This window comes from Somniosus microcephalus, chromosome 32, assembly GCF_052327205.1.
Source record: "Somniosus microcephalus isolate GS21.2 chromosome 32, FLI_Smic_1.0, whole genome shotgun sequence".
NCBI classification, from domain to species: Eukaryota; Metazoa; Chordata; class Chondrichthyes; order Squaliformes; family Somniosidae; genus Somniosus; species Somniosus microcephalus.
The window spans coordinates 39,515,891-39,542,426 of record NC_141018.1 but is presented as its reverse complement, the minus strand read 5'-3'; the positions used below and the strand labels follow the sequence as shown (position 1 = coordinate 39,542,426).

General features: G+C 46.6%; 4 non-coding genes across 4 annotated transcripts; all 4 read left to right on the top strand.

The window, feature by feature from the left end:
* Nucleotides 1-6,050: 6,050 nt before the first annotated feature.
* LOC147097505 (small nucleolar RNA U3) lies at nucleotides 6,051-6,267 on the top strand. Its single transcript, XR_015074433.1, has one exon. It is a non-coding gene; the product is annotated as a small nucleolar RNA U3 (small nucleolar RNA).
* Nucleotides 6,268-15,099: 8,832 nt separating this feature from the next.
* LOC147097504 (small nucleolar RNA U3) lies at nucleotides 15,100-15,316 on the top strand. The gene has a single exon (XR_015074412.1). It is a non-coding gene; the product is annotated as a small nucleolar RNA U3 (small nucleolar RNA).
* A 5,179-nt stretch (nucleotides 15,317-20,495) lies between these two features.
* Nucleotides 20,496-20,712, top strand: LOC147097503 (small nucleolar RNA U3). Its single transcript, XR_015074411.1, has one exon. It is a non-coding gene; the product is annotated as a small nucleolar RNA U3 (small nucleolar RNA).
* A 5,147-nt stretch (nucleotides 20,713-25,859) lies between these two features.
* LOC147097502 (small nucleolar RNA U3) lies at nucleotides 25,860-26,076 on the top strand. The gene has a single exon (XR_015074410.1). It is a non-coding gene; the product is annotated as a small nucleolar RNA U3 (small nucleolar RNA).
* Nucleotides 26,077-26,536: the final 460 nt, after the last annotated feature.

Here is a 26,536-nt window from a genome sequence, read left to right as displayed (position 1 = left end):
CTCTTGCCGTGTTGGAGTTCCGAGTAGAGCACAGATGCTGCCTGACCTTCTCATTCTTTCCAGCATTTTCAGCATTTATTGCATAAGATCTCTGTTCTAAAAAGGGTACGCTAAGCTGTATGCACTGCATCTATTTGCCTTGGTTTTAAATACTGCTAACTTAGCATCTTGTAGGCATCGGTCTCATGGTTTGTCATATTTTCCCAACAGGAGTGACAGGAGATTGCAGTGGACATCTCATATACTCACCGGTAGTAAAATACTGCAATAAGAGATTAATGTGCTTGCTAACTCAGACTCGGCATTTATCAAGGCGCGGGCTTCAGTTCATAGGCAACTGCGACTGCTATGGAAGCCACTCTGCTGTTGTGAGTACAAGACCTAAATGTTGAGAGAAAGACAAACTACAACAAGTCCGAAATTTATTGCTGTACATCAGCAGCACAAATGGACCTCACAACTGAGAAATTCCTTCCCTCAGGCTTCTTACAATCTATCAATGTCGAAAACCCGTGATTGGCAGCAACTAACCAGGACTTCTTGTTCTGCCGAAGGGTCACCGGCCTGAAACGTTAACTCTGTTTCTCTCTCCACAGATGCTGCCTGACCTGCTGAGTGTTTTCAGCATTTTTTGTTTTTATTAAAGATTGCAGCATCCGCAGTATTTTGCTTTTGTATTCATGTCAGTAACGTGATAGTTTGACGTATTCCGCTTCCTGTATCGATTCATTTATCAACTTGCACCTTTATTATTCCCCATGTTATTTCGAAGTGCAAAGTGAAAATCTTCCTGAATACCCCCCGATCTGACACTTCCTCTCTTCCATCGCTGCCTCAGGCTTTCTCTGTGTTTAACTCATCAGGTACCGTTGCGATTTAAGTGTTATAAGTCAGCCGTGGCTCAGCGGGTAGCACTCTCGCCACTGAGACAGAAGGGTGTGGGTCAAAGCCCACTCAGTGAAACTTGAGCACAAAATCCAGGGTCACACTCCAGTGCAGTACTGAGGGAGTGCCGCACTGTCGGAGGGGCAGTACTGAGGGAGCGCCGCACTGTCGGAGGGGCAGTACTGAGGGAGCGCTGCACTGTCGGAGGGGCAGTACTGAGGGAGTGCTGCACTGTCGGAGGGTCAGTACTGAGGGAGCGATGCACTGTCGGAGGGGCAGTACTGAGGGAGCGCCGCACTGTCGGAGGGGCAGTACTGAGGGAGCGCCGCACTGTCGGAGGGGCAGTACTGAGGGAGCGCCGCACTGTTGGAGGGGCAGTACTGAGGGAGCGCTGCACAGTCGGAGGGGCAGTACTGAGGGAACGCTGCACTGTCGGAGGGGCAGTACTGAGAGAGCGCCACACTGTCAGAGGGTCAGTACTGAGGGAAACATAGAAACATAGAAGATAGAAGCAGGAGTAGGCCATTCGGCCCTTCGAGCCTGCTCCGCCATTCAATGAGATCATGGCTGATCATCCAAATTCAGTACCCTGTCCCTGCCTTCTCCCCATATCCCTTGATCCCTTTAGCCTTAAGAAATATATCCAACTCTTTTTTGAATATATTTAATGAACTGGCCTCCACCGCCCTCTGTGGCAGAGAATTCCACAGGTTCACCACTCTCTGGGTGAAGAAATTCCTCCTCATTTCAGTCCTAAATGGCTTACCCCTTATCCTTAGACTATGACCCCTGGTTCTGGACTCCCCGGCCATCATAAGCATCCTTCCTGCATCTAGTCTGTCCAGGCCTGACAGAATTTTACAGGTTTCGATGAGATCCCCTCTCAATCTTCTAAACTCCAGTGAGTATAAGCCCAATCGACACAATCTCTCCTCATACGTCATTCCTGCCATCCCAGGTATCAGCCTGGTGAATCTTCGCTGCACTCCTTCCATGACAAGAACGTCCTTCCTCAGGTAAGGTGACCAAAACTGCACACAATGGGGCAGTAATTCCTCCCCAAACGCGTGAGTACGGAAGGGGTACTCACGCGTCTGGCCGGAGGAAATACCGGTTTTCAGCATGCACAGCGCATGCGCTGAAAACCGGCATTTCCTCTCCTCTAACCCAAGAGGTGAAGAGGCTAGCGCGTGCGCTGTAGGGGGCAGCGTGTGCGTCTTGGATTTCCTCTGTTTTGGGGGATTTGCGCATGTGTAAAGGCCTCCGGTCTTTACGCTTGTAAAAAGCACACGTAAGTATTTATTTTTACAGGTAAGTGGTGTTTTAGTGCAATTTAGAATTCTTTTCCCCACAGGTTTATTGTTTTAAAGAATCTACAATAAGGTAAGTTTAGTTTTAGACCCTTTTTATTAAATATTTATTTTTTCAAAAAAAAAAATTATTGTTTAAATTATTTTTTTAAACTTATTTATACTTAATTTAACGATTGGGATGTTTTTTTTAAATTTTATTTAAAGTTTAAGTAGTGTTTTGGGGTGCAGTACTTCTCATGAGTTTGACAGTTCTTACTCTCAAACTTATGAATGAAGTTTCCCCTTCCCTGATTGGCTGAACAGTGCTCACCTGATCCCAGCCGGCACATCGCACTAACTACGCCGCTGGGTCAGGTTAGCAAAGCGCGCCGACATCTGAACCGGGCCACTGACAGGAAATCCACTGCGGGCCAGGTTTCAGATGTCGGCGCGACGGGTAAGTGCACATCGGGGGCTTGCACGCGCGGCAAGCCCCCGACACCAAGTTCTGGGCCATTACTCAAGGTGCGGTCTCACCAAGGCCCTGTACAACTGTAGCAAGACATCCTTGTTCCTGTACTTGAACCCTCTTGCTACGAAGGCCAACATACCATTTGCCTTCTTAACCGCCTGTTGCACCTGCATGCTTACCTTCAGCGACTGGTGCACAAGAACACCCAGGTCTCTTTGCACATCCCCTTCTCCCAATCTATTGCCATTCAAATAATAATCTGCCTTCCTGTTTTTGCCACCAAAGTGGATAACCTCACATTTATCCACATTATAGTGCATTTGCCATGTTTCTGCCCAATCACCCAACCTGTCCAAATCGTACTGGAGTTTCACGACATCCTCCTCACAGCTTACCCTCCCACCCAGCTTGTGCTGCACTGTCAGAGGGGCAGTACTGAGGGAGCGCTGCACTGTCAGAGGGGCAGTACTAAGGGAGCATTGCATTGTCGGAGGGGCAGTACTGAGGGAGCGCTGCACTGTCGGAGGGGCAGTACTGAGGGAGCGCCGCACAGTCGGAGGGGCAGTACTGAGGGAGCGCCGCACTGTCGGAGGGGCAGTACTGAGGGAGCGCCGCACTGTCGGAGGGGCAGTACTGAGGGAGCGCCGCACTGTCGGAGGGGCAGTACTGAGGGAGCGCCGCACTGTCGGAGGGGCAGTACTGAGGGAGCGCCGCACTGTCGGAGGGGCAGTACTGAGGGAGCGCCGCACTGTCGGAGGGGCAGTACTGAGGGAGCGCCGCACTGTCGGAGGGGCAGTACTGAGGGAGCGCCGCACTGTCGGAGGGGCAGTACTGAGGGAGCGCTGCACTGTCGGAGGGTGGCCTCTTTCAGATAAGATGTTAAACTGAGGCCCCGTCTGCTTTCTTAGGTGGGTGTAGAAGATTCCACTGACACTAATTGAAGAAGAGCAGGGGAGTTCTCCCCGGTGTCTTGGTCCATATTTATCCCTCAACTAGCATCACTAAAATAAGATTATCTGCTCATTATCACATTGTGGGATCTTGCTGTGCACACATTGGCTGACACATTTCCTACATTAAATCAGTAACAAAACTTCAAAACTTCAATTGGCTGTAAAGCACTTTGGGACGTCCTGTGGTTATGAAAGGCGCTATAGAAATGCAAGTCTCTGCTTTTTACATAACAGGGCTGGAAGACCTTTCTATCAGCTTCACTCCAGTGTTGGGTTATACTCGGTTCTGTGGGACCAGATCTGCTGGAAATATGTAATGCTCTGTCTCTCCAAGCATAGAAACATAGAAGATAGGAGCAGGAGTAGGCCATTCGGCCCCTCGAGCCTGTTCCGCCATTTAATGAGATCATGGCTGGTCATCCAAATTCAGTACCCTGTCCCTGCCTTCTCCCCATATCCCTTGATCCCTTTAGCCTTAAGAAATATATCCAACTCCTTCTTGAATATATTTAATGAATTGGCCTCAACTGCCCTGTGTGGTAGAGAATTCCACAGGTTCACCACTCTCTGGTTGAAGAAATTCCTCCTCATCTCAGTCCTAAATGGCTTACCCCTTATCCTTAGACTGTGACCTCTGGTTTTGGACTCCCCGACCATCGGGAACATCCTTCCAGCATCTAGTCAGTCTAGTCCTGTTAGAACTTTATAAGTTTCGATGAGATCCCCTCTCATTCTTCTAAACTCTAGTGAATACAAGCCCAATCGACCCAATCTCTCTTCATACATCATTCCTGCCATCCCAGGTATCAGTCTGGTGAATCTTCGCTGCACTCCCTCCATGGCAAGAACATCCTTCCTCAGATAAGGTGACCAAAACTGCACACAATACTCAAGGTGTGGTCTCACCAAGGCCCTGTACAACTGCAGCAAGACATCCTTGCTCCTGTACTCAAATCCTCTCGCTATGAAGGCCAACATACCATTTGCCTTCTTAACCGCCTGCTGCGCCTGCATGCTTACCTTCAGCGACTGGTGCACAAGGACACCCAGGTCTTGTTGCACTTCCCCTTTTCCCAATCTATTGCCGTTCAGATAATAATCTGCCTTCCTGTTTTTGCCACCAAAGTGGATAACCTCGCATTTATCCACATTATACTGCATCTGCCATGCATCTGCCCAATCACCCAACCTGTCCAAATCATACTGGATTTTCTCTGCATCCTCCACACAGCACACATGCCCACCCAGCTTTGTGTTGTCTGCAAACTTGGAGATATTACATCTAGTTCCCTCATCTAGATCATTAATATATATTGTGAATAACCGGGTTCCTAGCACCGATCCCTGCGGTACCCCATTAGTCACTGCCTGCCACTCGGAAAAAGACCCGTTTATTCCAACTCTTTGCTTCCTGTCTGCCAACCAGTTTTCTATCCAAGTCAGTACCTTGCCCCCAATCCCATGTGCTTTAACTTTGCATGCTAATCTCTTATGCAGGACCTTATTGAAAGCCTTCAGTGACTCCAGACCCACAGCAACGTGGTTGACTCTTAACTGCCCTCTGTGGTTCGAGAAGGCGGCTCACCACCACCTTCTCAAGGGCAATTAGGGATGGGTAATAAATACCAACCTTGCCAGCAACGCCCACATCCCAGGAACGAAAAAAAACCCAACCAACCTTAAAAAGGTGACATGAGGAAATACTTTTTTACATAATGAGTGATTAGGCTTTGGAATGCACTGCCTGATAGGGCGGTGGATACAGATTCAATTGTAGCCTTCAAAAGGAGAAAAAATTGCAGGGAAATGGGAAAGAACGGGGGAGTGAGACTAACTGGATTGCTCTTCGAAAGAGCCGGCATAGACTCGATGGGCCGAATGGCCGAATGGCCTCCTTCTGTGCTGCACTATTCTATGATTCTATGATTCTGGTTGGTGATGAGGGAATGGAGTTCGTGGTCAGGGCCGAAGATGTCGGATTCAATCTTCCCAAGTTCATCTGGAGGAAGTTAAAGTATCCCCGTCAGATGTTGCTCTGCTCCTCCGGCTCTATAATTCTTAGTTTGCAGTTTCCAAAGCTGATTTTAAATCTTTTTCTCTCTTTATCTAACCCGCTGAACCCATCCGTGCGGGGGAGGGCGAGTTGCTGTTTAAATATCACAGAGCGGGGCTTCCACCCACTGAGTGAATCAATGAGCAGGACAGTCGCTGGAGACAGGCTGCTAATATATGCAAGTCACCTGCCTGCTGGGTAATGGCAGAATGACAGAAACTGTATTTCTTTTTCACACAATTATAATTATATTTACAAAGGGTGACTTGTATATATTGTATATATAGTGGATTCCGCACTGACCGCTGTGAATGGGCGAGAAGCGGGTGGGAGCTCAGCCTCTGTTAAAGGGGGTTTGCTGAGGGTGGGGAGCGGTGTGGCGGCCAATGTTAGGTAAGACTATACTTTTATGGATCATTTCTATAGTTTTTAACTTGAGAAATGTGTTCTGAAGTGTCTGGTCTCACTAACCACGAGGAGGAGTTACAGCGTTTCCTCCTGAGCGTGAAGCGGGTTACGAGTGTTGCTTTGTGCAAGAGCTTGTGGCCATTGATGACCGTTCCCTTCTCTCTGTGTGGGAGTTGTGGAAGGAGGAAACGCATTCTGAGTGGTTAGTTTTTTTAACGCTGAAAAACAAGATCAAATTTCCTTTTCTGAGTTTGTTCTGGTTGCAATTCTAGCTCTACTCCAACAGAGGGTTATTGTGTAAAGACAGTGTGCGGCTGAATCAAGCTGTGCAAAGGCCCTCGGTTCGCAAGCACCGAATGTTCCGAAGTCTCTTTAAAGCCTGAAAATAAGACCATTTTTCATTATTGTCTTACTTTCGTTTTTGATTTTTGCCCACCTGACATTGTCACCTGCCGACCTGAAACGATAACTCTGTTTCTCTCTCCACAGATCTTCTTAGGCAGTCCCTCGGGACCGAGGATGACTTGCTTCCACATTAAAAATTAGTTCTCGGGGGACTGATGAGTCCAATGTGGGACCTACAGTCTCTGTCACAGGTGGGGCAGACGGTGGTTAAAGGAGTCTTGCAAATAAGGTGGATGAACTGAAGTTGTTGTTGAACACATGGGAGTACGATATTGTTGCCATCACGGAGACATGGTTGAGGGAGGGTCAGGACTGGCAGCTCAATATTCCGGGGTATAGAATCTTCAGGCGAGACAGAGGGGGGTGTAAAAGGGGAGGGGGTGTTGCGATATTAATTAAGGAGTCAATTACTGCTGTAAGGAGGGATGATATATTTGCGGGTTCCTCAAATGAGGCCATATGGGTAGAACTTAAAAACAAAAAGGGGGCAAGCACTTTGCTGGGAGTGTACTATAGGCCCCCAAACAGTCAGGGGGAGATAGAGGAACAGATATGTTGGCAAATCTCAGAGAAGTGTGAAAATAATAGGGTAATAATAGTGGGGGATTTCAACTTCCCCAATATAAATTGGGATAGTCAGAGTGTGAAAGGCTTAGAGGGTGCAGAATTCTTAAAGTGCATCCAGGAGAGCTTTTTGAGCCAACATGTAGAAAGTCCTACAAGAGAGGGGGCGGTACTGGACCTAATTCTGGGGAATGTAGCCGGGCAAGTGGTGGAAGTGTCAGTAGGAGAGCATTTTGGCGACAGTGACCATAATTCGGTGAAATTTAAGGTGGTCATGGAAAAAGACAAAGACGGCCCGGAAATAAGGGTTCTAAATTGGGGGAAGGCCGATTTTAATATGATAAGGCAGGATCTGGCCAAAGTGGACTGGGAGCAGCTACTTATAGGAAAATCCACATCAAAACAGTGGGAGACTTTCAGAAGGGAAATAGAGAGAGTACAGCGCCAACATGTTCCTGTAAAGGTCAAGGGTGGGACCAACAAGCAAAGGGAACCTTGGATGACAAGGGAGATACAAAAATGCATTAGAAATAAAAGGGGGGCTTTTGGCAGTTACAAAAGACTAAAGACGGAAGAAGCCCTAGAGGAGTATAAAAAGTGCAGGGGCATACTTAAAAAAGAAATTAGGAGGGCGAGGAGAGGCCATGAAATAACACTGGCGAGCAAAATAAAGGAAAATCCTAAGATGTTTTATAAGTATATTAAGGGCAAGAGGATAACCAGGGAAAGGGTAGGGCCCATTAGGGACCAAAGTGGCAATCTGTGTGTAGAACCAGATGATGTAGGCGGGGTTTTAAATGAATTTTTTGCATCTGTGTTCACTATGGAGAAAGACGATGCAGACATAGAAATCAGGCAAGGGGATTGTGACATACTTGAACATATTAGCATCGAGAGGGAGGAGGTGCTAGCGGTTTTAGCAGGCCAAAAAGTCGATAAATCCCCAGGCCCGGACGAGATGTATCCCAGGTTGCTGTGGGAGGCAAAGGAGGAGATTGCAGGGGCTCTGACACAAATTTTCAGAACCTCTCTGGCCACAGGGGATGTACCAGAGGACTGGAGAACAGCTAATGTAGTACCATTATACAAGAAGGGTAGCAGGGATAAACCAGGGAATTACAGGCCAGTGAGCCTAACATCTGTGGTAGGGAAATTATTGGAAAAAATTCTGAGGGACAAAATTAGTCTCCACTTGGAGAGGCAAGGATTAATCGGGGATAGTCAGCATGGCTTTGTCAAGGGTAAATCATGTCTGACAAATCTGATTGAATTTTTTGAGGGGGTGACTCGGGAGGTGGATGAGGGAAATGCTGTGGATGTGGTTTACATGGACTTCAGTAAAGCTTTTGACAAAGTCCCGCATAGGAGACTGGTCAAGAAGGTAAGAGCCCATGGGATCCAGGGTGCCTTGGCGCGTTGGATCCTAAACTGGCTGAGTGGCAGGAGGCAGAGGGTGATGGTCGAAGGTTGCTTTTGTGACTGGAAGCCTGTGTCCAGTGGGGTACCTCAGGGATCGGTGCTGGGTCCCTTGTTGTTTGTGATCTACATAAATGATTTGGATGAGAATGTAAAAGGGATGATCAGTAAGTTTGCAGATGACATGAAAATTGGTGGGGTGGTAAATTGCAAGGGGGAAAGCCTCAGGCTACAGGACGATATAGACGGGTTGGTCAGATGGGCGGAAAAGTGGCAAATGGAATTTAACCCTGAAAAGTGCGAGGTGATGCATTTTGGACGGACAAATAAGGCAAGGGAATACACAATGAGTGGTAGGACCCTAGGAAGTACAGAGGGTCAGAGGGACCTCGGTGTACATGTACATAGATCTCTGAAGGCAGCGGAACAAGTAGATAAGGTGGTTAAAAAGGCATATGGGATACTTGCCTTCATTAGCCGAGGCATAGAATATAAGAGCAGGGAGGTTATGATGGAGCTGTACAAAACGCTGGTGAGGCCACAGCTGGAGTACTGTGTGCAGTTCTGGTCGCCTCACTATAGGAAGGATGTGATTGCTTTGGAGAGGGTGCAGAGAAGATTCACCAGGATGTTACCTGGGATAGAGCGCCTCAGCTATGAAGAAAGACTAAACAGGCTGGGGTTGTTTTCCTTGGAGCAAAGAAGGCTGAGGGGGGACCTGATTGAGGTGTACAAAATGATGAGGGGCATAGATAGGGGAGACAAAGAGGAACTTTTCCCCTTAGTAGGGGGGTCAATAACAAGGGGGCATAGATTCAGGGTAAGGGGCAGGAGATTTAGAGGGGATTTGAGGAGGAACTTTTTCACCCAGAGTGTGGTTGGAATGTTGAACTCAATGCCTAAAAGGGTGGTAGAGGCAGGAACCCTCACAACATTCAAGAAGCATTTGGATGAGCACTTGAAATGCCATTGCATACAAGGCTATGGACCAAATGCTGGAAAATGGGATTAGACTGGACAGGGATGGATGGGCGGCGCAGACACGATGGGCCGAAGGGCCTCTTTCTGTGTTGTAAAACTCTATGACTCTATGACTCTAAAGGGGCGGGTGGGTGAGGTGCTTGGGTTGACGTGCGCTCATTGCGCTGCCTGCGCTTGGCTTCCGCTTGCTCCCGGCGAAGAGAATCAAGGTGTTCGGCGCCTTCCCGGATGCTTCTCCTCCACTTTGTGCGGTCTTGGGCCAGGGATTCCCAGGTGTTGGTGGGGATGTTACACTTTTTCAAGGATGCTTTGAGGGTGTCCTTGAAGCGCCCTGGGGCTCTCTTGCCGTGTCGGAGTTCCAAGTAGAGCACAGATGCTGCCTGACCTTCTCATTCTTTCCAGCATTTTCAGTATTTATTGCATAAGATTTCTGTTCTAAAAAGGGTACGCTAAGCTGGACGCACTACACCTATTTGCCTTGGTTTTAAATACTGCTAACTTAGCATCTTGTAGGCATCGGTCTCATGGTTTGTCATATTTTCCCAACAGGAGTGACAGGAGATTGCAGTGGACACCTCATATACTCACCGGTAGTAAAATACTGCAATAAGAGATTAATGTGCTTGCTAACTCATACTCGGCATTTATCAAGGCGCGGGCTTCAGTTCATAGGCAACTGCGACTGCTATGGAAGCCACTCTGCTGCTGTGAGTACAAGACCTAAATGTTGAGAGAAAGACAAACTACAACAAGTCCGAAATTTATTGCTGTACATCAGCAGCACAAATGGACCTCACAACCGAGAAATTCCTTCCCTCAGGCTTCTTACAATCTATCAATGTCGAAAACCCGTGATTGGCAGCAACTAACCAGGTGTAGTGGCGCTTCTTAGTTTCCAAACAGGCAGCCACTGAGCTGTGGGGCTGTTAACAACGAGTAGACGTGTGTCGAAATAAAACGTTCCCAAACGTAGCTTTGTCTTTTAAACTGTTTACTATAACACTTCACAAACGGAATTACAAAGCAAACACGTATAAACGAACACGGTCAAAAACTGTATTGCTCCAAACCTCACAACTTCTGCCTCCTTCAGCCACGTGGAGTTTAAACTGTAAAATGGCTGCATACCATGTGTGGCTTAGGGACTGTACCATTGTGGCAAGAATGAAGGGGGTGTCTCGGACTATACTACTGGAGCAAGAAAATAGGGGGTTTCTTAATACAATAAGTCAATCAGGTAAATTAACTGTATTATGCTATTTAACCAATATTTTAAAGTATTTTCTTAAGCTTTTATGGCTCTTACACCAGGACTTCTTGTTCTGCCGAAGGGTCACCGACCTGAAACGTTAACTCTGTTTCTCTCTCCACAGATGCTGCCTGACCTGCTGAGTGTTTCCAGCACTTTTTGTTTTTATTTAAGATTGCAGCATCCGCAGTATTTTGCTTTTGTATTCATGTCAGTAACGTGATAGTTTCACGTATTCTGCTTCCTGTATCGATTCACTGATCAACTTGCACCATTATTATTCCCCATGTTATTTCGAAGTGCAAAGTGAAAATCTTTCTCAATATCCCCCGATCTGACACTTCCTCTCTTCCATCACTGCCTCAGGTTTTCTCTGTGTTTAACTCATCAGGTACCGTTGCTATTTATAAGTGTTATAAGTCAGCCGTGGCTCAGCGGGTAGCACTCTCACCACTGAGACAGAAGGCTGTGGGTCAAAGCCCACTCAGTGAAACTTGAGCACAAAATCCAGGGTCACACTCCAGTGCAGTACTGAGGGAGAGCTGCACTGTTGGAGGGGCAGTACTGAGGGAGCGCCGCACTGTCGGAGGGGCAGTACTGAGGGAGTGTTGCACTGTCGGAGGGGCAGTACTGAGGGAGGGCCGCACTGTCGGAGGGGCAGTACTGAGGGAGCGCTGCACTGTCGTAGGGGCAGTACTGAGGGAGCGCCGCACTGTCGGAGGGGCAGTACTGAGGGAGCGCCGCACTGTTGGAGGGGCAGAACTGAGGGAGCACTGCACTGTTGGCGGGGCAGTACTGAGGGAGCGCTGCACTGTCGGATGGTGGCCTCTTTCGGATAAGATGTTAAACCGAGGCCCCGTCTGCTTTCTCAGGTGGATGTAGAAGATTCCACTGACACTATTCGAAGAAGAGCAGGGGAGTTCTCCCCGGTGTCCTGGCCGATATTTATCCCTCAACCAACATCACTAAAATAAGATTATCTGGTCATTATCACATCGCTGCTTGTGGGATTTTGCTGTGCGCAAATTATCTGCCACATTTCCTACATTACAACAGTAACTACACCTCAAAACTTCGATTGGCTGTAAAGCACTTTGGGACAACGTCCTGTGGTTGTGAAAGGCGCTATAGAAATGCAAGTCTCTTTGCTTTTTACCTATCTGAGGGCTGGAAGAGCTTTCTATCAGCTTCACTCCAGTATTCGGGTTATACTCGGTTCTGTGGGACCAGATCTGCTGGAAATATGCAGTTCTCTGCCTCTCCAAGCATCAGGGGGAGAGAGACAACAGCAGGAATTGGCAACCTATATGACTGCTTAATGTCAACTAAAAAATCCTAACCAGGTCAAGTGTGGTCTGGAGCTGGTGATCTACTGGAACAGACCTGCGCCTGTTATCACGTTACTGAGGGATATGTGCACCCTGGTAGGTGACAGACAGGTGGACCTCAGGGGAAGGTCTTTGATAGGATATCGCACATGTACATATTGGATGTGTTCTCCAAATTGGGGCTCGGAAGAGAATCCACAATTTGATCAAATTGCTCCACTCCTGGGGATCGGGTTTGGAGGGGCTGGGGTGTACACCAGGAACTGGGAGGTCAAATCAACATTGTAAAGAAACAGCTGTCTATGCGGGTGCAGCACATTCTCTGGAAAAGCCTGATGGTCAGTTGTGGTGTGTTCTTGGTGCCTGTGTACGTGGCACAGGTCAGTGGGACACCTTTCCCACTTTTATCTCCCAGTAAGCTTCCAGTCAGAGTTTGGGATGAAGGAGGTTGTAGGGCAGGAGGAGGTTACAGGGAAGGAGGAGGTTACAGATAGGGTAGGCTGCGACCGTGGAGTGATTTAAATAAGGGGATGAGAATTTTAAATTTAAGGCTTTTGTAGATTATGAGCCAACATAGATCAGTGAGGTCAGAGAGGTGCGTGAGTGGAACTTTCTACAGGATAGGATATGGGTAAAGAAAGAGATAGAACGTGCCTTTGTATGGAGAATAGCAGAGGATTGGATAAACTGAAGTTTATGGAGGATGAGAGGCTGGCCTGGAGAGCATTGGAATAGTCAAATCTGGAATTGGTCTCGGCATGGCTGAGGTAGAGGCAGGGGCAATGTTACAGAAGTGGAAGTAGGAGGTCGTTGTGATGGTGAGGATGTGGGAACTGAATTCGGGGATTAACTGGACGTTAAGGTTGCAAATAGTCTGGTTCAGTTTGAGAAGTGGCCGGAAAGGGGTTTCAGATAATTAAGGAACTTGTACGAATATTGAACTTGTAGAAAATCATAGAATGATTAGGCAGAGTCAACATGGTTTTATGAAAGGGAAATCGTGTTTATCAAATTTATTAGAGTATTTTGAGGATGTAATTAGCAGGGTAGCTAAAGGGGAATAGGCAAGGCCCAGCGTGCTGGACACGGGTACGGTAGCGCAGTGGTTATGATACTGGACTTGTAGTCCAGAGACCGGGATCTCATGATCTGGCAGATGGGAGTTCAAATCACCACCACAGGCAGCTGGGGAATTTAAATTCAGTTAATTAAATAAATCTGGAATTAAAAACTAGTGTCAGTAATGGTGTATTATTTTAAACAGAATTAGGACACAAGTTCAAACTATTAAACGGTAATTTTAGGACTGATATCGAGACATTCTCCTTGACACATACAGTGATCAGCACTTGGAATGGACTCTGAACAGAGTGATGGAGGTGATATTACTGGATTCATTTAAGAGACGTGAGTTCAAATCCCACCACGGCAGCTGGGGAATTTTAATTCAGTTAATTAAATAAATCTGGAATAAAAAGCTAGTGTCAGTAATGGTGACCATGTAACTACTAGAATGTCGTAAAAACCCATCTGGTTCACTAATGTCCTTTAGGGAAGGAAATCTGTCGTCCTTACCCGGTCTTACCTATATGTGACTCCAGACCCACAGCAACGTGGTTGACTCTTAACTGCCCTCTGTGGTTCAAGGCGGCTCACCACCACCTTCTCAAGGGCAATTAGGGATGGGCAATAAATACCAACCTTGCCAGCAACGCCCACATCCCAGGAACGAAGAAAAACCCAACCAACCTTAAAAAAGTGACATGAGGAAATACTTTTTTACATAATGAGTGATTAGGCTTTGGAATGCACTGCCTGATAGGGCGGTGGATACAGATTCAATTGCAGCCTTCAAAAAGGAATTGGATAAATACTTGAAGGAGAAAAAATTGCAGGGATATGGGGAAAGAGCGGGGGGAGTGGGACTGACTGCATTGCTCTTTGAAAGAGCCGGCATAGACTCGATGGGCCGAATGGCCTCCTTCTGTGCTGCACTATTCTATGATTCTATGATTCTGGTTGGTGATGAGGGAATGAAGTTCGTGGTCAGGGCCGAAGATGTCAGATTCAATCTTCCCAAGTTCATCTGGAGGAAGTTAAAGCACCCCCGTCAGATAGAAAAATACTACAGATGCTGGGAATCCGAAATTACAACAGAAAATGCTGGAAAAACTCAGCAGGCCAGGCAACATCCGTGGAGAGAGAAATAGAGTCAACGTTTCAGATCGAAACCCTTCGTCAGGACTGAAAAAACACAGGAAATGAAACAGATTAAAAGGCCAGTTTGGGGGCCGGGAAATGGTGATGAGAGAACAAAAGAGAAGTGAAGAGACATTAAGAGGTGTTCAAAACCAGACGAGATGGTGATAGGACTGGTGGAGAGTGGCTGTGAAACTGAGTCTGATCAAACATGAGAAGGGAAACTGAAAGCAATGAAGATGAACAAGGTTGAAGAGCCAAACGGAGATCCCGTCGAAGAGAAGAGCAGAACTTCTTCAAGGTAGGCATTCCTAGAGGGGGTGTGGCAGTGAGCCTTTTAATCTGTTTCATTTCCTGCTTTTTTCTCAGTCCTGACAAAGGGTTTCGACCTGAAACGTTGACTCTGTTTCTCTCTCCACGGATGTTGCCTGGCCTGCTGAGTTTTTCCAGCATTTTCTGTTGTTATCCGCGTAAGATGTTGCTCTGCTCCTCCGGCTCTATAATTCTTCATTTGCAGTTTCCAAAGCTGATTTTAAATCTTTTTCCCTCTTTATCTAACCCGCTGAACCCATCCGTGCGGTGGAGGGCGAGTTGCTGTTTAAATCTCTCAGAGCGGGGCTTCCACCCACTGAGTGAATCAATGAGCAGGACAGTCGCTGGAGACAGGCTGCTAATATATGCAAATCACCTGCCTGCTGGGTAATGGCAGAATGACAGCAACTATATTTCTTTCTCACACAATTATAATTATATTTACAAAGGGTGATTTGTATATTGTATATATAGTGGATTCCGCACTGACCGCTGTGAATGGGCGCGAAGCGGGTGGGAGCTCAGCCTCTGTTAAAGGGGGTGTGCTGAGTGTGGAGAGCGGTGTGGCGGCCAATGTTAGGTAAGACTATACTTTTAGGGATCATTTCTATAGTTTTTAACTTGAGAAATGTGTTCTGAAGTGTCTGGTCTCACTAACCACGAGGAGGAGTTAAAGCGTTTCCTCCTGAGCGTGAAGCGGGCTGCGAGTGTTGCTTTGTGCAAGAGCTTGTGGCCATTGATGACCGTTCCCTTCTTTCTGTGTGAGAGTTGTGGAAGGAGGAAACGCATTCTGAGTGGTTAGTTTTTTTCATACTGAAAAATAAGATCAAGATTTCTTTTGTGAAAACCAACTCTTGGTTTGCTGTGGCTGTAATTCGAGCTCTATTCCAACAGAGGGCCCTCGTGTAAAGACAGTGTCCGGCTGCATCAAGCTGTGCAGAGGCCTCGGTTCGCAAACACCGGATCTTTAAAACCTAAAAATAAGACAATTTTTTCTTATTGTCTTACTTTCGTTTTTGATTTTTGCCCACCTGACATTGTCATCTGCCGACCTGAAACGTTAACTCTGATTCTCTCTCCACAGATGCTGCCTGACCTTCTCAGTCTTTCCAGCATTTTCAGTATTTATTGCATAAGATTCCTGTTCTAAAAAGGGTACGCTAAGCTGGACGCACTGCACCTATTTGCCTCAATTTTAAATACTGCTACCTTAGCATCTTCAGTGTAGGCATCGGTCTTATGGGTTTGTCATATTCTGCCTATCAGGAGTGACAGGAGATTGCAGTGGACATCCCATATACTCACCGGCAGTAAAATACTGCAATAAGAGATTAATATGCTTGCTAACTCATACTCGGCATTTATCAAGGCGCGGGCTTCAGTTCATAGGCAACTGCGACTGCTATGGAAGCCACTCTGCTGTTGTGAATACAAGACCTAAATGTTGAGAGAAAGACAAACTACAACAAGTCCGAAATTTATTGCTGTACATCAGCAGCACAAATGGACCTCACAACTGAGAAATTCCTTCCCTCGGGCTTCTTACAATCTATCAATGTCGAAAACCCGTGATTGGCAGCAACTAACCAGGACTTCTTGTTCTGCCGAAGGGTCACCGGCCTGAAACGTTGACTCTGTTTCTCTCTCCACAGATGCTGCCTGACCTGCTGAGTGTTTCCAGCATTTTATGTTTTTATTAAAGATTGCAGCATCCGCAGTATTTTGCTTTTGTATTCATGTCAGTAACGTGATAGTTTGACGTATTCCGCTTCCTGTATCGATTCATTTATCAACTTGCACCTTATTATTCCCCATGTTATTTCAAAGTGCAAAGTGAAAATCTTCCTGAATATCCCCGATCTGACACTTCCTCTCTTCCATCGCTGCCTCAGGTTTTCTCCGTGTTTGACTCATCAGGTACCGTTGCTATTTAAGTGTTATAAGTCAGCCGTGGCTCAGCGGGTAGCACTCTCGCCACTGAGACAGAAGGCTGTGGGTCAAAGCCCACTCAGTGAAACTTGAGCACAAAATCCAGGGTCACACTCCAGTGCAGTACTGAGGGAGCGCCGCACTGTCGGAGGGGCAGTACTGAGGGAGCGCTGCACTGTCGGAGGGGCAGTACTGAGGGAGCGCTGCACTGTCGTAGGGGCAGTACTGAGGGAGCGCCGCATTGTCGGAGGGGCAGTACTGAGGGAGCACTGCACTGTCGGAGGGGCAGTACTGAGGGAGCGCTGCACTGTCGTAGGGGCAGTACTGAGGGAGCGCCGCACTGTCGGAGGGGCAGTACTGAGGGAGCGCCGCACTGTTGGAGGGGCAGAACTGAGGGAGCACTGCGCTGTTGGCGGGGCAGTACTGAGGGAGCGCTGCACTGTCGGATGGTGGCCTCTTTCGGATAAGATGTTAAACCGAGGCCCCGTCTGCTTTCTCAGGTGGATGTAGAAGATTCCACTGACACTATTCGAAGAAGAGCAGGGGAGTTCTCCCCGGTGTCCTGGCCGATATTTATCCCTCAACCAACATCACTAAAATAAGATTATCTGGTCATTATCACATCGCTGCTTGTGGGATTTTGCTGTGCGCAAATTATCTGCCACATTTCCTACATTACAACAGTAACTACACCTCAAAACTTCGATTGGCTGTAAAGCACTTTGGGACAACGTCCTGTGGTTGTGAAAGGCGCTATAGAAATGCAAGTCTCTTTGCTTTTTACCTATCTGAGGGCTGGAAGAGCTTTCTATCAGCTTCACTCCAGTATTCGGGTTATACTCGGTTCTGTGGGACCAGATCTGCTGGAAATATGCAGTTCTCTGCCTCTCCAAGCATCAGGGGGAGAGAGACAACAGCAGGAATTGGCAACCTATATGACTGCTTAATGTCAACTAAAAAATCCTAACCAGGTCAAGTGTGGTCTGGAGCTGGTGATCTACTGGAACAGACCTGCGCCTGTTATCACGTTACTGAGGGATATGTGCACCCTGGTAGGTGACAGACAGGTGGACCTCAGGGGAAGGTCTTTGATAGGATATCGCACATGTACATATTGGATGTGTTCTCCAAATTGGGGCTCGGAAGAGAATCCACAATTTGATCAAATTGCTCCACTCCTGGGGATCGGGTTTGGAGGGGCTGGGGTGTACACCAGGAACTGGGAGGTCAAATCAACATTGTAAAGAAACAGCTGTCTATGCGGGTGCAGCACATTCTCTGGAAAAGCCTGATGGTCAGTTGTGGTGTGTTCTTGGTGCCTGTGTACGTGGCACAGGTCAGTGGGACACCTTTCCCACTTTTATCTCCCAGTAAGCTTCCAGTCAGAGTTTGGGATGAAGGAGGTTGTAGGGCAGGAGGAGGTTACAGGGAAGGAGGAGGTTACAGATAGGGTAGGCTGCGACCGTGGAGTGATTTAAATAAGGGGATGAGAATTTTAAATTTAAGGCTTTTGTAGATTATGAGCCAACATAGATCAGTGAGGTCAGAGAGGTGCGTGAGTGGAACTTTCTACAGGATAGGATATGGGTAAAGAAAGAGATAGAACGTGCCTTTGTATGGAGAATAGCAGAGGATTGGATAAACTGAAGTTTATGGAGGATGAGAGGCTGGCCTGGAGAGCATTGGAATAGTCAAATCTGGAATTGGTCTCGGCATGGCTGAGGTAGAGGCAGCGGCAATGTTACAGAAGTGGAAGTAGGAGGTCGTTGTGATGGTGAGGATGTGGGAACTGAATTCGGGGATTAACTGGACGTTAAGGTTGCAAATAGTCTGGTTCAGTTTGAGAAGTGGCCGGAAAGGGGTTTCAGATAATTAAGGAACTTGTACGAATATTGAACTTGTAGAAAATCATAGAATGATTAGGCAGAGTCAACATGGTTTTATGAAAGGGAAATCGTGTTTATCAAATTTATTAGAGTATTTTGAGGATGTAATTAGCAGGGTAGCTAAAGGGGAATAGGCAAGGCCCAGCGTGCTGGACACGGGTACGGTAGCGCAGTGGTTATGATACTGGACTTGTAGTCCAGAGACCGAGATCTCATGATCTGGCAGATGGGAGTTCAAATCACCACCACAGGCAGCTGGGGAATTTAAATTCAGTTAATTAAATAAATCTGGAATTAAAAACTAGTGTCAGTAATGGTGTATTATTTTAAACAGAATTAGGACACAAGTTCAAACTATTAAACGGTAATTTTAGGACTGATATCGAGACATTCTCCTTGACACATACAGTGATCAGCACTTGGAATGGACTCTGAACAGAGTGATGGAGGTGATATTACTGGATTCATTTAAGAGACGTGAGTTCAAATCCCACCACGGCAGCTGGGGAATTTTAATTCAGTTAATTAAATAAATCTGGAATAAAAAGCTAGTGTCAGTAATGGTGACCATGTAACTACTAGAATGTCGTAAAAACCCATCTGGTTCACTAATGTCCTTTAGGGAAGGAAATCTGTCGTCCTTACCCGGTCTGGCCTATATGTGAGTCCAGACCCACAGCAACGTGGTTGACTCTTAACTGCCCTCTGTGGTTCAAGGCGGCTCACCACCACCTTCTCAAGGGCAATTAGGGATGGGCAATAAATACCAACCTTGCCAGCAACGCCCACATCCCAGGAACGAAGAAAAACCCAACCAACCTTAAAAAAGTGACATGAGGAAATACTTTTTTACATAATGAGTGATTAGGCTTTGGAATGCACTGCCTGATAGGGCGGTGGATACAGATTCAATTGCAGCCTTCAAAAAGGAATTGGATAAATACTTGAAGGAGAAAAAATTGCAGGGATATGGGGAAAGAGCGGGGGGAGTGGGACTGACTGCATTGCTCTTTGAAAGAGCCGGCATAGACTCGATGGGCCGAATGGCCTCCTTCTGTGCTGCACTATTCTATGATTCTATGATTCTGGTTGGTGATGAGGGAATGAAGTTCGTGGTCAGGGCCGAAGATGTCAGATTCAATCTTCCCAAGTTCATCTGGAGGAAGTTAAAGCACCCCCGTCAGATAGAAAAATACTACAGATGCTGGGAATCCGAAATTACAACAGAAAATGCTGGAAAAACTCAGCAGGCCAGGCAACATCCGTGGAGAGAGAAATAGAGTCAACGTTTCAGATCGAAACCCTTCGTCAGGACTGAAAAAACACAGGAAATGAAACAGATTAAAAGGCCAGTTTGGGGGCCGGGAAATGGTGATGAGAGAACAAAAGAGAAGTGAAGAGACATTAAGAGGTGTTCAAAACCAGACGAGATGGTGATAGGACTGGTGGAGAGTGGCTGTGAAACTGAGTCTGATCAAACATGAGAAGGGAAACTGAAAGCAATGAAGATGAACAAGGTTGAAGAGCCAAACGGAGATCCCGTCGAAGAGAAGAGCAGAACTTCTTCAAGGTAGGCATTCCTAGAGGGGGTGTGGCAGTGAGCCTTTTAATCTGTTTCATTTCCTGCTTTTTTCTCAGTCCTGACAAAGGGTTTCGACCTGAAACGTTGACTCTGTTTCTCTCTCCACGGATGTTGCCTGGCCTGCTGAGTTTTTCCAGCATTTTCTGTTGTTATCCGCGTAAGATGTTGCTCTGCTCCTCCGGCTCTATAATTCTTCATTTGCAGTTTCCAAAGCTGATTTTAAATCTTTTTCCCTCTTTATCTAACCCGCTGAACCCATCCGTGCGGTGGAGGGCGAGTTGCTGTTTAAATCTCTCAGAGCGGGGCTTCCACCCACTGAGTGAATCAATGAGCAGGACAGTCGCTGGAGACAGGCTGCTAATATATGCAAATCACCTGCCTGCTGGGTAATGGCAGAATGACAGCAACTATATTTCTTTCTCACACAATTATAATTATATTTACAAAGGGTGATTTGTATATTGTATATATAGTGGATTCCGCACTGACCGCTGTGAATGGGCGCGAAGCGGGTGGGAGCTCAGCCTCTGTTAAAGGGGGTGTGCTGAGTGTGGAGAGCGGTGTGGCGGCCAATGTTAGGTAAGACTATACTTTTAGGGATCATTTCTATAGTTTTTAACTTGAGAAATGTGTTCTGAAGTGTCTGGTCTCACTAACCACGAGGAGGAGTTAAAGCGTTTCCTCCTGAGCGTGAAGCGGGCTGCGAGTGTTGCTTTGTGCAAGAGCTTGTGGCCATTGATGACCGTTCCCTTCTTTCTGTGTGAGAGTTGTGGAAGGAGGAAACGCATTCTGAGTGGTTAGTTTTTTTCATACTGAAAAATAAGATCAAGATTTCTTTTGTGAAAACCAACTCTTGGTTTGCTGTGGCTGTAATTCGAGCTCTATTCCAACAGAGGGCCCTCGTGTAAAGACAGTGTCCGGCTGCATCAAGCTGTGCAAAGGCCTCGGTTCGCAAACACCGGATCTTTAAAACCTAAAAATAAGACAATTTTTTCTTATTGTCTTACTTTCGTTTTTGATTTTTGCCCACCTGACATTGTCATCTGCCGACCTGAAACGTTAACTCTGATTCTCTCTCCACAGATGCTGCCTGACCTTCTCAGTCTTTCCAGCATTTTCAGTATTTATTGCATAAGATTCCTGTTCTAAAAAGGGTACGCTAAGCTGGACGCACTGCACCTATTTGCCTCAATTTTAAATACTGCTACCTTAGCATCTTCAGTGTAGGCATCGGTCTTATGGGTTTGTCATATTCTGCCTATCAGGAGTGACAGGAGATTGCAGTGGACATCCCATATACTCACCGGCAGTAAAATACTGCAATAAGAGATTAATATGCTTGCTAACTCATACTCGGCATTTATCAAGGCGCGGGCTTCAGTTCATAGGCAACTGCGACTGCTATGGAAGCCACTCTGCTGTTGTGAATACAAGACCTAAATGTTGAGAGAAAGACAAACTACAACAAGTCCGAAATTTATTGCTGTACATCAGCAGCACAAATGGACCTCACAACTGAGAAATTCCTTCCCTCGGGCTTCTTACAATCTATCAATGTCGAAAACCCGTGATTGGCAGCAACTAACCAGGACTTCTTGTTCTGCCGAAGGGTCACCGGCCTGAAACGTTAACTCTGTTTCTCTCTCCACAGATGCTGCCTGACCTGCTGAGTGTTTCCAGCATTTTATGTTTTTATTAAAGATTGCAGCATCCGCAGTATTTTGCTTTTGTATTCATGTCAGTAACGTGATAGTTTGACGTATTCCGCTTCCTGTATCGATTCATTTATCAACTTGCACCTTATTATTCCCCATGTTATTTCAAAGTGCAAAGTGAAAATCTTCCTGAATATCCCCCGATCTGACACTTCCTCTCTTCCATCGCTGCCTCAGGTTTTCTCCGTGTTTGACTCATCAGGTACCGTTGCTATTTAAGTGTTATAAGTCAGCCGTGGCTCAGCGGGTAGCACTCTCGCCACTGAGACAGAAGGCTGTGGGTCAAAGCCCACTCAGTGAAACTTGAGCACAAAATCCAGGGTCACACTCCAGTGCAGTACTGAGGGAGCGCCGCACTGTCGGAGGGGCAGTACTGAGGGAGCGCCGCACTTTCGCAAGGGCAGTACTGAGGGAGCGCCGCACTGTCGGAGGGGCAGTACTGAGGGAGCACTGCACTGTCGGAGGGGCAGTACTGAGGGAGCGCTGCACTGTCGTAGGGGCAGTACTGAGGGAGCGCCGCACTGTCGGAGGGGCAGTACTGAGGGAGCGCCGCACTGTTGGAGGGGCAGAACTGAGGGAGCACTGTGCTGTTGGCGGGGCAGTACTGAGGGAGCGCTGCACTGTCGGATGGTGGCCTCTTTCGGATAAGATGTTAAACCGAGGCCCCGTCTGCTTTCTCAGGTGGATGTAGAAGATTCCACTGACACTATTCGAAGAAGAGCAGGGGAGTTCTCCCCGGTGTCCTGGCCGATATTTATCCCTCAACCAACATCACTAAAATAAGATTATCTGGTCATTATCACATCGCTGCTTGTGGGATTTTGCTGTGCGCAAATTATCTGCCACATTTCCTACATTACAACAGTAACTACACCTCAAAACTTCGATTGGCTGTAAAGCACTTTGGGACAACGTCCTGTGGTTGTGAAAGGCGCTATAGAAATGCAAGTCTCTTTGCTTTTTACCTATCTGAGGGCTGGAAGAGCTTTCTATCAGCTTCACTCCAGTATTCGGGTTATACTCGGTTCTGTGGGACCAGATCTGCTGGAAATATGCAGTTCTCTGCCTCTCCAAGCATCAGGGGGAGAGAGACAACAGCAGGAATTGGCAACCTATATGACTGCTTAATGTCAACTAAAAAATCCTAACCAGGTCAAGTGTGGTCTGGAGCTGGTGATCTACTGGAACAGACCTGCGCCTGTTATCACGTTACTGAGGGATATGTGCACCCTGGTAGGTGACAGACAGGTGGACCTCAGGGGAAGGTCTTTGATAGGATATCGCACATGTACATATTGGATGTGTTCTCCAAATTGGGGCTCGGAAGAGAATCCACAATTTGATCAAATTGCTCCACTCCTGGGGATCGGGTTTGGAGGGGCTTGGGTGTACACCAGGAACTGGGAGGTCAAATCAACATTGTAAAGAAACAGCTGTCTATGCGGGTGCAGCACATTCTCTGGAAAAGCCTGATGGTCAGTTGTGGTGTGTTCTTGGTGCCTGTGTACGTGGCACAGGTCAGTGGGACACCTTTCCCACTTTTATCTCCCAGTAAGCTTCCAGTCAGAGTTTGGGATGAAGGAGGTTGTAGGGCAGGAGGAGGTTACAGGGAAGGAGGAGGTTACAGATAGGGTAGGCTGCGACCGTGGAGTGATTTAAATAAGGGGATGAGAATTTTAAATTTAAGGCTTTTGTAGATTATGAGCCAACATAGATCAGTGAGGTCAGAGAGGTGCGTGAGTGGAACTTTCTACAGGATAGGATATGGGTAAAGAAAGAGATAGAACGTGCCTTTGTATGGAGAATAGCAGAGGATTGGATAAACTGAAGTTTATGGAGGATGAGAGGCTGGCCTGGAGAGCATTGGAATAGTCAAATCTGGAATTGGTCTCGGCATGGCTGAGGTAGAGGCAGCGGCAATGTTACAGAAGTGGAAGTAGGAGGTCGTTGTGATGGTGAGGATGTGGGAACTGAATTCGGGGATTAACTGGACGTTAAGGTTGCAAATAGTCTGGTTCAGTTTGAGAAGTGGCCGGAAAGGGGTTTCAGATAATTAAGGAACTTGTACGAATATTGAACTTGTAGAAAATCATAGAATGATTAGGCAGAGTCAACATGGTTTTATGAAAGGGAAATCGTGTTTATCAAATTTATTAGAGTATTTTGAGGATGTAATTAGCAGGGTAGCTAAAGGGGAATAGGCAAGGCCCAGCGTGCTGGACACGGGTACGGTAGCGCAGTGGTTATGATACTGGACTTGTAGTCCAGAGACCGGGATCTCATGATCTGGCAGATGGGAGTTCAAATCACCACCACAGGCAGCTGGGGAATTTAAATTCAGTTAATTAAATAAATCTGGAATTAAAAACTAGTGTCAGTAATGGTGTATTATTTTAAACAGAATTAGGACACAAGTTCAAACTATTAAACGGTAATTTTAGGACTGATATCGAGACATTCTCCTTGACACATACAGTGATCAGCACTTGGAATGGACTCTGAACAGAGTGATGGAGGTGATATTACTGGATTCATTTAAGAGACGTGAGTTCAAATCCCACCACGGCAGCTGGGGAATTTTAATTCAGTTAATTAAATAAATCTGGAATAAAAAGCTAGTGTCAGTAATGGTGACCATGTAACTACTAGAATGTCGTAAAAACCCATCTGGTTCACTAATGTCCTTTAGGGAAGGAAATCTGTCGTCCTTACCCGGTCTGGCCTATATGTGACTCCAGACCCACAGCAACGTGGTTGACTCTTAACTGCCCTCTGTGGTTCAAGGCGGCTCACCACCACCTTCTCAAGGGCAATTAGGGATGGGCAATAAATACCAACCTTGCCAGCAACGCCCACATCCCAGGAACGAAGAAAAACCCAACCAACCTTAAAAAAGTGACATGAGGAAATACTTTTTTACATAATGAGTGATTAGGCTTTGGAATGCACTGCCTGATAGGGCGGTGGATACAGATTCAATTGCAGCCTTCAAAAAGGAATTGGATAAATACTTGAAGGAGAAAAAATTGCAGGGATATGGGGAAAGAGCGGGGGGAGTGGGACTGACTGCATTGCTCTTTGAAAGAGCCGGCATAGACTCGATGGGCCGAATGGCCTCCTTCTGTGCTGCACTATTCTATGATTCTATGATTCTGGTTGGTGATGAGGGAATGAAGTTCGTGGTCAGGGCCGAAGATGTCAGATTCAATCTTCCCAAGTTCATCTGGAGGAAGTTAAAGCACCCCCGTCAGATAGAAAAATACTACAGATGCTGGGAATCCGAAATTACAACAGAAAATGCTGGAAAAACTCAGCAGGCCAGGCAACATCCGTGGAGAGAGAAATAGAGTCAACGTTTCAGATCGAAACCCTTCGTCAGGACTGAAAAAACACAGGAAATGAAACAGATTAAAAGGCCAGTTTGGGGGCCGGGAAATGGTGATGAGAGAACAAAAGAGAAGTGAAGAGACATTAAGAGGTGTTCAAAACCAGACGAGATGGTGATAGGACTGGTGGAGAGTGGCTGTGAAACTGAGTCTGATCAAACATGAGAAGGGAAACTGAAAGCAATGAAGATGAACAAGGTTGAAGAGCCAAACGGAGATCCCGTCGAAGAGAAGAGCAGAACTTCTTCAAGGTAGGCATTCCTAGAGGGGGTGTGGCAGTGAGCCTTTTAATCTGTTTCATTTCCTGCTTTTTTCTCAGTCCTGACAAAGGGTTTCGACCTGAAACGTTGACTCTGTTTCTCTCTCCACGGATGTTGCCTGGCCTGCTGAGTTTTTCCAGCATTTTCTGTTGTTATCCGCGTAAGATGTTGCTCTGCTCCTCCGGCTCTATAATTCTTCATTTGCAGTTTCCAAAGCTGATTTTAAATCTTTTTCCCTCTTTATCTAACCCGCTGAACCCATCCGTGCGGTGGAGGGCGAGTTGCTGTTTAAATCTCTCAGAGCGGGGCTTCCACCCACTGAGTGAATCAATGAGCAGGACAGTCGCTGGAGACAGGCTGCTAATATATGCAAATCACCTGCCTGCTGGGTAATGGCAGAATGACAGCAACTATATTTCTTTCTCACACAATTATAATTATATTTACAAAGGGTGATTTGTATATTGTATATATAGTGGATTCCGCACTGACCGCTGTGAATGGGCGCGAAGCGGGTGGGAGCTCAGCCTCTGTTAAAGGGGGTGTGCTGAGTGTGGAGAGCGGTGTGGCGGCCAATGTTAGGTAAGACTATACTTTTAGGGATCATTTCTATAGTTTTTAACTTGAGAAATGTGTTCTGAAGTGTCTGGTCTCACTAACCACGAGGAGGAGTTAAAGCGTTTCCTCCTGAGCGTGAAGCGGGCTGCGAGTGTTGCTTTGTGCAAGAGCTTGTGGCCATTGATGACCGTTCCCTTCTTTCTGTGTGAGAGTTGTGGAAGGAGGAAACGCATTCTGAGTGGTTAGTTTTTTTCATACTGAAAAATAAGATCAAGATTTCTTTTGTGAAAACCAACTCTTGGTTTGCTGTGGCTGTAATTCGAGCTCTATTCCAACAGAGGGCCCTCGTGTAAAGACAGTGTCCGGCTGCATCAAGCTGTGCAAAGGCCTCGGTTCGCAAACACCGGATCTTTAAAACCTAAAAATAAGACAATTTTTTCTTATTGTCTTACTTTCGTTTTTGATTTTTGCCCACCTGACATTGTCATCTGCCGACCTGAAACGTTAACTCTGATTCTCTCTCCACAGATGCTGCCTGACCTTCTCAGTCTTTCCAGCATTTTCAGTATTTATTGCATAAGATTCCTGTTCTAAAAAGGGTACGCTAAGCTGGACGCACTGCACCTATTTGCCTCAATTTTAAATACTGCTACCTTAGCATCTTCAGTGTAGGCATCGGTCTTATGGGTTTGTCATATTCTGC